A 14,324-nucleotide genomic window follows, 5' to 3' on the forward strand; every position below is an offset into this window, starting at 1 on the left:
AGGTGTGTGATCTCTCTGAGCCTCAGTTTTCTCTTTTGTAAAGTGAGGAAGGTAACTCCCACTTTAGAGGTTGTTATGAAGATATAAAGAACCTAAAGTAGTATCTTGATTCGATGACAGCACAGTACCACATAACCAGGCCCATGCCTCTCACTGGCCCCAAGAATTGCCGTTGCAGCCCTTCCTTCCTACAACTGCAGTGGGCCCCAGGTTTGCAGAGGTGCCCTGTGGTTCTACCTTGAAGTTGCAGAAAGGAGACACAAATTGGAGCGCAAAGATGTGTCTGAACTAGAACTTATTCATAAGTAGGGAAAAGTTACCCCTGCCACCTCATCTAGATTTCTTTCCCCAAAAAGGACCTTTTCTTTCTCTTGTCTCCCTACTGGCCTCTCCCATATCCTGGTGTTATATGGTCAGTAAGCAAACTCTTGGTTTCAGCCTTAGCTTTTCCATATCTCTCTAATTAATTCCTGTTTGGCCATCTTACCTTGCCAACTAGAAAGGATTTTTCTTGCCTTTCTACATAGGAAAGAAAAAATGAAAATGGGCTTCTAGAAGGAATACAGATATCCCCTGCTTTTCAAAAGTTCGCTTTATACCACTTCACTTTTACCTACATTAGTACCTGTTTTCACCAATGGAAAAAAATCTGAAGAGGATTTGTGGTTTTACAAAAACAAGGAGAAAGAACAGCATTTAATGTTTGTGTTATGGGAGCCTGAATAGAGGGAGTTCACACCCCCAGTAGCGAGAGTGACACAGCCAAGCTCTTTGCGGGGGAACCACACTCAGCATCTTAGCACCAGGCTGCCATAACTGCATCTGAGCTTCATCTTGATTTATTTTGCGCATCTGTTAGCAAGATGTGTCCTAAGATAACCGCTTCTTCCCTTTATGCCATCTCTGCTTATGAAAGGTTTCATAGGAACGCTTGAATAGCTGGGGAAACCTACACCAGAATCAAGGTCAGAAAATCTGATCCAGTCCAGGATCTACACTTTCACTAGTCACGTGATTCTTGAAAGGAATTTTACTTCCCTGTGTGCCATTTTCCTCAACTCCCAGATTTTGAAGATTGAAGAATTCTATGTAATTCCTAATTACTCCAAGTTATTTCACTTAATTGGCATCAGAATCTTGGGCAACCCTAAAAAAACAAACTCAGTTTACTCGTTGATAGATGAATTGAAGAAAACCTATGATGTTCTAATCTACCTTAAGTAATTCAAGTTGAATTTTCCACATGAATGCGTGGACTGAAGAGGGGGCTAAAACATGAGTAACATGCCAGATTCAAGGAGTCCTGTCTGTTCATCTCAAAAAGTTTTCCTGGCTCTTTCCTTCCCTCTCCACGCACAGCTTCTTAAAAGTGGGTAGGACCTTTAGAAGCTTTGTTCTGTCTTTCTCATGATAGCTGTTCACCGCTTGATGTTTTTAGACCTCTGAAGTCTGGAAGGTGGGGCATGGTTTTCCAAGTGCCATGGACCAAGTGAGCCTTTTCAGTGACCTCTGTGGGTGAACATTTCAACTGCCTTTGGTCCTTGCCTGAGAAAGCCCCCAAGTGATCAATGTCTCCGAAAGGGCCACACCATTCTCCCTGAGCCCGTGTCCTTCCTCTAGCCCACAGCTCACTCTGCATCTACTCTGTCTCCTGCCTCTTCCATTCCCCCAGTCTTTTTCCACTTACCACGCCATTGGTGGTCTGGGGGTGTGCGGCCCAGATGTTTTCCCCAAGCGATTAGAAGATTACTTTTTCAAGTCTCTTCACAGAGCAGATGTTCCCCTCCAGCTCCCCCTCCCTCGCCCGGCAATTGCTGAAACCTTTCTCTGTCCCAGAGAGCATATGGTGTGGCTGCTGTGTGTTTGATCAGGAGAGCCTGAACAGAACAAGAGAATCCCACACTGATGACTGTTTGGCAGGCAAGCTTCTAGGTGTGTGTGTGTGTGTGTTCCTCCTCCCTTTGTTCCTACTTAAGTTGTGAGCAGATGTTCTCTACTGGCTGAGTGGCTGTCCTTTCTCTGGTCCCTGACACCAGTGCTTCATCCTGTTCCCCTGCTTCAGGCCATTCAGTGTGCCCGACTCTAGCATCTTTCTTGGCTTGCATACATCTGTCTTTACTTCATCCAGAGCTTTGCGCTCTTAGCCTGGGAAACCTGTTAGAAAAATAAGTTTGCTCCTATGCCTAAACTTGATTTATAGGTTGCTCCCTACCCTCTTCCTCCTTGAATCTATTATTTACCCATCCTCTGCTTCCCTTTTCATCCCACCCCAAATTCTGGGCCCACTCAACTATTGCAGACCAGTCATTCTCTCTCTCACCTCTTAGCCTTTAGGTATGGCTTCCCTTCTTTCTGAAGCATCCTCCCTTTTCTTCTTTTCCTTTTTTGCCTGGCAAATTTCTGTTCATCCTTTGTGTCTTTGTTTAAGCATGATATTCTCTTCGACCTCCACCTCCCAGTCATAAATTACCATTGCGCTCCTATGTTAATACCAACCCTTATTTCTCTGTACTACGGTTGTGCTTTTACTTGTCTCTTCATTTTGTCATTAATTTATTTTTATAAATCTGAGCAAGAATGTTTCCACACTGTCAAACAAGAGTTAGATTCCAGATTCTTCTCTCTTCCTCTTCTTCTGACAGTATTCAATGAGCATGTACTCTGTATGAAACCCTCTATTAGATCTTGGAGTCATAAAAATGAGGGAGAGATTGTTCTTTCCCTCAACTAGAAAGTCCCCTACGTAGACTTCAAAAGTGATGCTATTACAGTGGTGAGATAGCCAAGACCACATGGAAAGCAGATATTTAGATGATTATCCAGCCCTGAAAACAACCCAGAAGGGATATGGAAAAGCCAGGTTAGTGTTGAAAACAAACTGAAAGTAAGAAATAGTTAAGAGCAAGGCAAACTGCTGGCTACCAGCCAAATCCAACCTGCTGCCTGTTTCGCAAACAAAGTGCTAGTGGAATATAACCAAGTCTGTTCATTTACATAAAACAATTTGCATATTGTTTACAACTTCTTTTATGCTACATTGGTAAAGTGAAGTGAAGTGAAGTCGATCAGTTGTGTCCAACTGTTTGCGACCCTGTGGACTGTAGCTGACCAGGCCCCTCCATCCATGGGATTCTCCAGGCAAGAATGCTGGAGAGGTTTGCCATTTCCTTTTCCAGGGGATCTTCCTGAGCCAGGGATTGAACCCGGGTCTCCCGCATTGCAGGCAGATGCTTTAACCTCTGAGCCACCAGGGAAGCCCCAACTATGGTAAAGGTGAGTAGTAAAACTGTAAACTACATGCCCTCAAAGCCTAAAATATTGTCTGCCCTTTTATAGGGAATGTTGTGCTGACCCCTGGCTTAGAGAGTAAATAATAAAAGTGGATAAGATGATTTTAGAAAATAAAAAAGGGTGAAATTTCTCAAAACAGATTTTAAAATGTAGTACACAGCTACCGTAATCAAAATAGTATGATACTGGTTTACTAAAAGACAAATAGCTCATTGGGAAGACAGTAAGAAGTCCAACATGAACCATGTATATAAATTTGATATGTGCTGATATTTCAGTTCTATCAAGAACATAATATATTTAATAAACAGTATTAGGAAAATTAGCTATTTCTTTGGGAAAAAAAATTCCACTAGACTTTTTAACATTCTTCACCCACCTGCCTCTCCCTCCACAATAAGAAATATATCACTGTTTTTGATTAATACTTTTTTTTTGGCTTACCATTGTATTTGGTTTCCATTTCTTCCTCCTAGATTTTATTTCTGGTTGCTGCATTAGAGTCTTTAGTAAATCTTTCTACTATGATATGTGACTAGTAAATTATCTGTTTTTATGTGTAAAAAAAAAATCTTTATTTTACCCATACTCTTGAATGATAATTGAGATAAATATAGAGTTTTACTCTCGCCAATCATTTTCCTTGTCACTTCAAAGACATTTCACTGTATTCTGACAAATTTAGTGCTGGTGAAAAAATTTTCTCTAAATCTAATTATAGAGCTCATTCATCTATAGAAAATCTATCTTTTGGTTTTAGTATTTTTTAACATGTTTTCTCTGTCTTTGATGCTGTTGTTTTCCACAGTGTGTTGGGATGAGTTTCTTATGTCTTTCTTCAATTCTAGAAAAACTTTAGCTGCTATTACCTTGATGATCACATTTTGTCCATTTCCTCAGTTCTCTCCTTATTGAGGTCTTGTTAGACATTTGTTAGAGTTTCTCACTCTTTATTTCATGTATTTTAACAGCATTGACATGGTTTCCAACTTAAGGTGATTTGCTCAGGCCTGTCTTCCAGTCTACACTGTTCAGTTGTGTCTCTTGTGTCCATGCTGTAGGTTTAAGTTCAATGACATTTTCCACTTAAAATTTTTATATCTTTCAAGAGAGTGAGAAATCAAGTCAGAGACTGAGAGAAAATATGTGCAAAAGACATACCTGTTAAAAAACTGTTGTCAAAAATATGTAAGAAGTCTTAAACCTTAACAATAAGAAAACAAACAGCTTGATTTAAAAATGGGCAAATGACTTGAACAGGTATCTCACTAAAGAAGATGTAAAGATGGCAAATAAGTATATTAAAATGTTTCACATTACGTATCATTTGGTTTTCATGTAAATTAAAACAATGAGATACCACCGCACAACTGTTGGAGTGGCCAAAATGCAGAACACTGACAACATCAAATGTTGGTAAGGAAGGGGAACAATGTGAATTCTCACTGATTGGTGGGAATGCAAAATGGTACTACAACTTTGGGATATAGTTTGGCAATTTCTTACAAAAGTAAAAATACTTTGAGCATATGATCTGACCTTACTACTTACCCAAAGGAATTGACAGGTTATGTCCACACATAATTTGTAGCAGCTTTATTCATAATTGCCAAAACTTGGAAGTAACTAAGATGTCCTTCCGTAAGTGAATGGATACATAAACTGTGGTAAAGCCATAAAATGGAATATCATTCAGTGCTAAAAAGAAATAAGTTCCCAAACTAGGAAAAGACATGGAGGAAACGTAAAGATTAGGAGCAAAGGAGATGATTAGGTGGAGCACAGAGAATTTTCAGGGCCGTGAAACTATTCTGTCTGTGCATGCGTACTCAGTCGCTCAGTTCTGTCCAACTCTCTGCGACCCCATGAACTGTAGCCCACCAGACCCCTCTGTCCATGGGATTCTCCAGGCAAGTATACTGGAGTCGGTTGCCATGCTCTCCTCCAGGGGATCTTCCCAATCCAGGGATCAAACCTGAGTCTCTTAAGTCTCCTGCATTGGCAGTGGGTTCTTTACCACTAGTGCCACCTGGGAAGCCAGAAACTATTCTGTTTGATCCTATAATGATGGATACGTGTCATTGTATATTTTGCAAAACCCATAGAATGTGCAGCATCAAGAGTAAACTCTAATATAAACTGTGGATGATAATGATGTGTCATTGTGGGGTCGTTGATTGTAACAAATGTACCACTCTGGTGCGGGATGTTGATAATGTAGGAAGCTTGTGCGTTTGTATGTGTGAGCAGAAATTTTTATTCAACATGATAAGAGGTTTCAGGGTAAGAGGTGCAGGGCTGTGCTGCTACTCAAAAATGTTCCCAAATATCCAGGTCTATTAGGTCTTCTTGCTCCATAAATTTTTGTCCTCATTTCCCAAGATGGGTGTGTGCTTCGAAGCATCATGCAAGCATTCCAGACAAGAAAATGTGTGAAAGTCAAAAGGGCCTTCTGTCAGTGAGGTTTTCTTTTTACTCAGGGGAAAAATGTCTCCCCAGGAACTTCTGCTTTAGTCTCTTTGTCCAGGAGAGTGCCACATGGCCTCCTGTCGCTGTAAGAGAAGCTGGGAGAATATTTCTTTTTCTAGCTTCCTTAGTAGAAGAAGGAAAGTAAAAGGGAGGTTAAGGAAGTCAATCTACAGTATTTTCTACAGTGGTCTTGCACATCATTAGATTTCTTTAAGTATTTTGAAATACTGATATGTAGGTTCTTTTTGAGTGGATTGATTTTTTTTTTTTATTTTAGATTTTCATCTTGGGCCTTCATTGCTGAGTGCAGGCTTTCTCTAGTTGTGGTGTGTGGGCTTCTTGTGGCACAAAGCTTTCTCTTTGTGGCGCCCAGGTTTCCCTAGTTGCAGTGTGCTGGCTTCTCTGGTTGCCACACACAGGCTTAGTTGCCCCACAGAATGCAGCTCTTAGTTCCCTGATTAGGGATTGAACTCATGTCCCCTGCATTGGAAGGCAGATTTTAAACCACTGGACCACCAAGAAGTCCCAAGTTTGGGGGGAGGGTGGTGTTTTATCTCTCTCTCTCTCTCTGTGAAATCACTCCTCCCTGTCAATGGCCTCAATCTGTTCCCCAGCCTACAACTTAAAAGAAGTGGGTCTTCGAGTGTTGGGACAGGATTCTATGTTGCGGTATTACTGCAGTCTTCACTTATCCGTCACCAAGCTTGGATGGCTGTTTAAATGTTTGTACCAAAGTTATGTCTATGCCCTCTTTCTTCCCTTGAACCTAAACATCCTATAAGCCTAGCACAGTAGACAGCAGTAGCCAGCAAGTTTCTTTGGAATAACTATTATATTATGAGCTGGAGCCTAACTTTAGTTCCTCCTTTGACACAGTGCTTTTTTCTCAATCTTAGCCTGCAGGTGCCACACTTCTGATTACTGTTATCTGTTTCTAGACCCAGAACCAGTATATCTGTTTGTTATTCGGTGTTATTGTTCCATTTCAAGTTCTCTGAAATGATTTTCTTGTTTAAAAACATTTTTTTAAATTATTTTTTTGCCATACTGCATGGCATGAGGGATCTTCTTTCCCCAACCAGGGACTGAACCCTCACCCCCTGCAGAGGAAGTGCAGACTCTTAACCAGTAGACCACTAGGGAAGTCCTGCTTTCCTTTGTTAAATATACAGTTTAACCACATCTCTTTGGTTTTTCTCTTCTTGTATTTTGACCACCATGTCAATGTGTTTGAAATAATGTGTTAATGTGTGAACTAACCAAGCCAACTGTGACTTAAGTTCTTGATCACAAAACTCTTTTGTATGGTTTTCTGTTTGTTTGTGCAATTAAATCATCATAGTACATTTATGAGATATTTAAAGATGCAGACAGTGTACTTTTATATTCCTTAAAAGGCTTAATGGTACTCAGTGCTGAACTGTAAAGATAGATGCATAGAGGTGACAATCACTGAAATTATGGGTAATAGAATATTGGGTTCTTGTTAACTCTATTGAGAATTTTAGAGAATTTCCAAAATATCTCAATAATCACCTGACCTAGTGATTTAAAGAAGCAGCTGTGGAATCAAACAGACCTGAGTATAAAGTCTTGTTCTGCTATTATTAGCCAGTATGAATGTGGAAAAGTTTCTAAAATTCTCTAAACTTCTGATTCCTTACCTAAAAGAAAATGGATCTAATAATAGTACTGACCTCATAGAATTGTGACAGAAATAAATGAGACACAAGTAAAGCTCTTAGCACAGTGCCTGGCGTGTAGCAAATCAGTTACAGAGGCTACCTGTTACTAATTTACTAGAATTAATAAATTAATAGTAATGTATTTATAACAGGTGATCTCTATAGCTGTTATTTTTCTGGCCATTCACAAAAAGTTAAATTATATTCTTTTCTAAATTTCTTTTTTCATAATGTAGATCCAGTATAGCCAAGGTCAACATGGCTAACCCAAGATAACCAGCAAGTCAACTTTTAATTATAATCTGCGCCAACAGCACATGCCTTCTTTGTACTTTTGACTATTGACTATGACTTTATTGCAGGATTTTCTGAGAACTGCTACCCACCTAAGGTCAAATTCTTATCAGTGTTGTGCAATTAATAAGTCCCATGATCATCAAATTAGAAAGGCCAGTTTTAATTTCTTTTAACTTGTCAATCATTGTAGACTCTCTTCTCCCATCTCAGCTTTGCCAGTTCTCTGGTTTCTGGCACTTTCCATTCTGTGTCATCTGAAAATGTTGGATGCCTGGTCAAGAAAAACAAGTCTTCACTGAGTAAAAAAAAAATTAATTGTACTGAAGCTGAAGATTAATGTCTTTCTTCTCCACTGTACTCCCCCTCCAAAGTGTTCAAAACCTTAGTTAGTCACTTCATGCACAAGTCATGCATTCTGATCAGAGACATGCAGTGGGCTGCAGGACTTTGACCATGATGTCATCCCATAATTCTAAGCAACTTAAAGAAGCATTATTATGTAATTTGCCTCTTAGCTATCACAATAACACTTTACTAAGAAGCAGAAATAACCATTTGTTTCTTTTTTCCCCATCATAGTAGCTATCATCAAAAAATCACAGTAGTTATGAAATAATTGGCAAGTTATTTCTGTCAAGTGTGAAAACTGAGTAGGCAATGCAAAATGAATCTTTTGGGGGAATTTTTAATTTATTTTTCAGTTAAAATATATGAAATGGTTTTGAATTGATTTTGAGAATAGAAAAATCTAGCTAGGTACCTAATAAAGGGATAAAATAATTTCACTATTTTTTTTTTTGACAGGTTTCCCTACATCTGAGTTGAATTAATCCTTTTGATTATTTTAACCAGTTACATCAGAAAACTTGTCTTTGCCATTCTGCCTTTACTCATTCCCACCCCCACCCAACTCTGTGATGACTGTCCATGTACAGACTAGGCTTTTTTAAAATGGTGCTGTCATCTGCTGCATTCGTCTGTTCAGTGGGTTTTTCATATACATATTTAACTTTTTGAACCCAATCCCAGTAGAGGGACTGGGGGTATTTCCAGCACACCAAGCAATTCACCAAACACACCAACTGGATGTCCTATAGTTCAACAGAATTCTGACACAATCTACCTGGAGATGGCATCAGGCTCCACGAGTTCAGGGCTCAGTCCCACCAGACTGTCCTCCACTTCAGGTGCCAATTGCAAGTCCAGCCTTCTGACGTACAGGCTGTAAATCTGAATTTCCCACAAGGCCCTCCTGGGGGTTGATTAATTTGCTAGAATACCTCATAGAACTCAGATAAATATTTTACTTATTGCATTACCAGTTTATCATAAAAGTCATGTGTTAAAAATGGCTATTCTTATCCCAGCCTTGGAAGTTCTAGTTTAGTACACCTGGAAGCACCCCGAGTGAATTTGAGCCTAGAGTCTTCATGCAACCCTTTGAGAAACACTGTCATGGTGTCCATCAAGAGATTAGCAAAGGATAAGCCAAGGATAATTCCCAGGGAGAGATGACTTAGTGGACTGTCAGCAGAGATGCTCGTGGCCATTGTAAGACTACTGAAGGGGAGATCCGGGTACCTCAACAAAGCAATTCACCTCTTAAAATATCAGATCCTTTCACTTCTGCTAGTAAGTTCTCCTCCTATGGGAATAGCTCCTGTCAGGATTCTGTTTTGCCTTTTATTCTGGGAAAATTTACAAGAGGAACATCAGTGGGATGAAATTATAACCACCCTGCATCCTGCTTTAGCTAGTCTTGACACTGCATCCAAGTACCATCTCCCTCCTCTATCAGCCTTTCGAACTGAATTCCTCTCACTTTGCACTTTTGCAAGTCTAAGTAACTTACCTGGAATGGTGACTCAGACCATCTTCTTTGAGTGGTCTGATCCTCTGGCCATAATGTCCCTCTCAGGCTTTGCTTTCCCCATCTGTTTAATGACAAAATTGAATGAAGGAACCATGAGAGATGCCCTAGTGGATCAACTAGATTGCCAAATCTGTTCTTCCTGGTCTCACTATATAACTGTAGTTCTTCCTCTTTCTAATCAGGATAATTATTCCTGACAGTATGTTGATTCCTGTATTTGACTGCAGTTCTCTTGGTACAAGTGTGCTGAAGTGACTAGACAGCAGCCATAACTTAAAGTTTAGTGGGATTCAAGTCACATCCCCTGGTGGGAGCCTTCTGATTCTGGTAACAGACTCCTCTAGACACAAAGAACCTAAAATTGGAGTGTTAGAAAGCACAGAATTCTGGGGAGGGATCAGTGGGAATGACAGTAAGTGGGGCTGTTCCTTCTTCCATATCCTGGTTCTGAAATCTTGTATTCTATCTATTGGAAACATAGCGCCATACAATAATTGATATTTTTGATTTAGGTTAGACACTATGATAATCACATGCACCACCTGGAGTTCTGGCCCTTGAGGGGGGTTTCTTTTATCACCGTCTTTTAGGACTACTCCTGAGTGGAGCTGTTATGCAATCACAATCATTTTGGCTTGCACCCACATATAAAGTTGACCAAACCATGAACCTAGTTTGGCATTTTTTCCCCTCCATTACTTGGTCAAAATGAAAGCATCATTGTGAGCTGAGAGAGAGGCACTGGAACAGTTGATGCTGGCCATTCCTGGGAGACTATCAAGATGAGCCATCAGCAGCCACACTTCCCGCAACTGGGGAGTCTAGAATGATAAGCCATACATAGCATTCCCTCTGCCATCATTCTCACCAAATCTGTTCCTCCTTCATGCCTCTTCTTTTGGTGACACCATCATCCATCTAAGTAAAGTGGAAGTCATTCTTGACTCTTCCATAAATTTTGCCACTCCATCCTAAACGCATTCAACCACCAATTGCTTTTTTAAAATTATTTTATTATTATTTTTATTGGAGTATAGTTGCTTTACAATGTTGTGTTAGTTTCTGCTGTACAACGAAGTGACTCGGCTCTGTGTGTACATGTACCCCTCCCCCTTGGCCCTCCCTCACATGCCCCCCCCATCTAGGTCACCACAGATCATCCGAGCTGAGTTTCCTGCACTCTACAGGAGTTCCCACTAGCTGTCTGTTTCACACATGACAGTGCACATATTTCAGTCTCAGTCTCCCAGTTCATCCCACCCTCCTGCCCCGGCCTGTGTCCACACTTCCATTCCTTCCTTCTGCATCTCTATTCCTGTCCTGCAGATGGATTCATCTGCATCATTTTTCTAGATTCCACATACATGCATTGATAAGAGTCTATCATGCAGAGTAAAGTAAGTCAGAAAGAGAAAAGCAACCACCAATTATTGATTGCTATTTCTCTAGATGTTTATACACTCTGTCCCTTCTTCTCTGCCTCTGGCTGAAGCAGTTGGAATGTACAGATCTGAACTTAAAAAAAACACTACATCCTCATTTTAAAAAGCAGATTAATGCGGGGGGGGGGCGGGGCAAGACAGGCAGTAGAAAAAATTTAGAAAATTAATGCAATGAGAGAGATAGTAGAAGCTTGAAGGTTGTTACAAGTTGGAGTATAGGGAAGTGGCTAAAATACAGCAATATTAATAAGGCAGACTTGACAACCTGGGAGTGAGTGGTAGAGGAATGCAGAATGACTAACTTCTAGGTGTCAACTTGAACAAGGTGGAGAAGGAAAATAACACTTACTGAATTCTAGGCTCTGCGCTAATTATTTGCACATGTGATCACAGGTGATAGCTAGAGACTTGTATTTCTTGTATTTCACTCATTTTAGGAATTAACTGGCTTGGCTTTGGATTTCTGCATCTAGCTGTCTATCTGGAAAAGAGATGTTTAATTTGGCTGTGAATAAGTATCAGTCTTGCAGATAGCATTCTTTAGTCAACATACATTTTGATTTTTTCATTTATTCTGTATCTGTAGAATCTAATCAGTACCTGGCACACAATAGACACACAATAATTATTTGCTGCACTGAGTTAAACCATTTTAAAAAACCAGTGTTTTAATTGAACTATTAAATATTTACTAACTGATACCATGGACCATTTGCCTCTATGAACCATACATAGGCTGTTAGGAAGCTGAATAGGCAATGTGATCAGGGTACCATTTGGTTCATATCCATCTCCACTTTCCACCATGTTTTCTGGGTTGGAATAAACTCTGAATGTCCAAAGTGGAATCTTAATAACAGCAAAACAGTCACTTAGATTGCTTGGAAATTAGCTTGGATAATTCATCATTGTAGAAGACTTGGTCAGAACAGGCGAAGAGAAATGGAATTTGGCTCCAACAGTTCCTAATAATCTTCCTTAGTTTAATAACATTGCTTAAGTAGAGCCATGGAATGCTAGAATTGGAAAGGGCCTTAGAGACCATAAAATCCAATCTCTTCCTCTTACAATGAGGACACTGAGACCTGGTAAGGCTAAGAAAAGTTATCCAAGGTTTCATAGCTACACAGTGATAGTGTGGGACTCAGAAGCCAGTGCTCTATCTAGGTCAGGAAGCATAAATTGAATGACTAATGCATTTCAGACACTTCGCTACTTTCTGTTGCTACAGAAATCAATCCCCTGACCACTAGTCTCTTATCTGATGGGAGAAAGACACACAATCAGATTTTAACACAACAGATTAAATGGTAGAATATAGATGCAATCATATCTAATTGTTATCATTTGTTGAGCACCTACTAAAATCAGGAGTTGGCCAATTATTTTCTACAGCTTTGTTCATTTAATCTCCCCATGAACTGCTTTATCTATTAATTCCTTTCCACCTCCAGGCTCTGGACTGGAAATATACACTGAGAAGATTTCTTCAAACCAAAAATTCATGTTCAGAGTCCAGGCTGTTCCCTTTGACCCCAAATCTGAAGATATGTACTGCCCAGATTGTGGGAGATCACCAGACCTTTCTCCCATAAATAAGGCCATATGGGAATAATAAACAGCTCTGGGAACCTTCAGTAGGCCAGTATTAGGGGAAAGATCTGCGATCATCCTAGTAGGTGGAGGGACAGCTCACCATGTTTATGATTTCTTTGGGGATCATATAGAAGCATTGTAAGACCAAAAGTTCACATTTAAAGCTATTAAAAGGCCTTTTAAGGTTTACAAGGCACACATTGGTTGGGGTTTCTGACACCCAAGCCATGAACACTGCTTTTACTGCTTCATGGGGATTGACTGCTGAAAACCTATGACAACAGCAGTTTACATTTTGACAGTTCCCTAAATACATCATCATTCCCATGTCCTAAAATGCTTTACAGGAAGGCTGGGCAAATTGGCTGTTAAAATCAAGGAATGTCAATGAAAACAGAATCAAAAAGCCAAGATTTACTCTGTGATTTTTACTGATCCACATGGGGAAAATGTCTTCCTTGTATCCTCAGCCATTCCACTGAACTGATGTCATCTCAAACAAGAAGGTCTCAAGAGGTTGCTGTGTAATGGTTTGCATAATTTTAGTGCTTATCTCCCTAAAACTTTTGCTACCAACACAAGAAATTTATTATATAATTAGCTAAAATGAGTAGCATCTTTAAGAATTTTTATTGTAAGTTCTCCCCTTTTTCACTTGATCATTTATTGTTTCAGTTCAGTCTCCCAGTCATGTCTGACTCTTTGTGACCCCATGAACTGCAGCATGCCAGGCTTCCCTGTCCATCATCACCATTTATTGTTTACTAAGCACTATTTTGGGGCTCCTCAGGTGGCCCTAGTGGTAAAGAACCTGCCTGCAATGCAGGAGACATAAGAGACATGAGTTTAATCCCTCAGTTGGGAATATCCAACTGAGGGATATGGAGGAGAGCATGGCAACCCACTCCAGTTAGTCTTGCCTGGAGAATCCCGTGGATTGAGGAGCCTGACAGGCTACAGTTCATAGGGCTGCACAGAGTCAGACATGACTGAAGCAACTTAACACACTCGCACACAAGCACTATTCTAGGTCCTGAAGAGAAGAAGCAAAGAAGAAATAGTCATAGTTCCTAACTGCTGCTAAGTCACTTCAGTCGTGTCCAACTCTGTTCGACCCCATAGATGGCAGCCCACCAGGGCTCCCCCGTCCCTGGGATTCTCCAGGCAAGAACACTGGAGTGGGTTGCCATTTCCTTCTCCAGTGCATGAAAGTGAAAAGTTAAAGTGAAATCGCTCAGTCGTGTCTGACTCTTAGTGACCCCATGGACTGCAGCCTATCAGGGTCCTCCATCAATGGGATTTTCCAGGCAAGAGTACTGAAGTGGGGTGCCATTGCCTTCTCCAGTTCCTAACTAGACGGTACTTAAGATTCTACTTATGAAAATGAGTGGGTATGGAAAACAAACAGTGATTCTGGTAGTAAGTAAGGTAATGAAGAAGAGAGAAAGGAGGGTAATGGAGTAAAGAGAAGTGTGTGTGTGAATGTATGTGGGGCAAGTGGTGGTGGTGGCTTAGCTGAAGTGATTAAGGAACACCTCTCAGTGATGGAGATTCTAATTCAGAGGAGGGCACAGTTCTATGAGATCTGGGGCAGAACACTTCAATTAGAAGGAATAGCAAGTGCAAAGGCCCTGAGACTAGAAGCAGGAAAGCATTCTTTGACTTTTAATT

The 14,324-nt window shown here is 40.4% G+C and overlaps 1 long non-coding RNA gene across 1 annotated transcript in view; it reads left to right on the forward strand.

The window, feature by feature from the left end:
- Positions 1–3,011: 3,011 nt before the first annotated feature.
- Positions 3,012–14,324, forward strand: part of LOC133247813 (uncharacterized) — a 47,496-nt gene continuing 36,183 nt past the window's right edge. Inside the window, exon 1 of the long non-coding RNA XR_009736513.1 lies at positions 3,012–3,273. This is a non-coding gene — a long non-coding RNA (uncharacterized LOC133247813). The remainder of the gene's footprint in view (positions 3,274–14,324) is intronic.

Source organism: Bos javanicus, chromosome 5, assembly GCF_032452875.1.
Source record: "Bos javanicus breed banteng chromosome 5, ARS-OSU_banteng_1.0, whole genome shotgun sequence".
In the NCBI taxonomy this organism is placed as follows: domain Eukaryota; kingdom Metazoa; phylum Chordata; class Mammalia; order Artiodactyla; family Bovidae; genus Bos; species Bos javanicus.